Below are 550 nucleotides of genomic sequence, written 5' to 3'. Positions count from 1 at the left end.
GAATACGGGCTCGTAAACGGCGAAGAACGCAAAAGAATCGATCAGAAGGAGCAAGAAGCTGGAAAGTATTTCCGCGTAGTGAGGAGGGGAATCACGAGAAGCACAATCGAAGAACGGACCTGTAGGAAACGCGTACGGCATTTGTTTCGGAGCGGAATCGAATGACGCATCGAAGCGCACATCGAAATGCACGCTAAAGCTTTGCAGGCTGAATTGCGCACCGAATTACGCATCCAGACCCGCGTGAATCGTGCACTTCGGCTTCGGATTCGGCGGGCGCAAGCGTGTGCTTCGGCCAACCATTTGAATCGTACGCAAGGTTCACAGTCGAATCCCGCAAAAAGGTCGTTCACATAACGAGCACCGAATTAAAATAAAGAGAAAAAAATAAAGAGAAAAAAAAAGAGAAAAAAAAGTGCGCGAACATCGCGCTCAGGGTTGAACCGGCGACTTGGTGGACAGACGGACGCCGGATCGGCCTAAGGCCTCCGCTTTCCTACTTCGTAGGAGCTACGGCGACTAGAGTGCGCTGTTCGCGCGAGTGGGCCGC

Source organism: Volvox carteri, assembly GCF_000143455.1.
Source record: "Volvox carteri f. nagariensis unplaced genomic scaffold VOLCAscaffold_1156, whole genome shotgun sequence".
In the NCBI taxonomy this organism is placed as follows: Eukaryota; Viridiplantae; Chlorophyta; class Chlorophyceae; order Chlamydomonadales; family Volvocaceae; genus Volvox; species Volvox carteri.
This window is presented reverse-complemented; position numbering follows the sequence as displayed.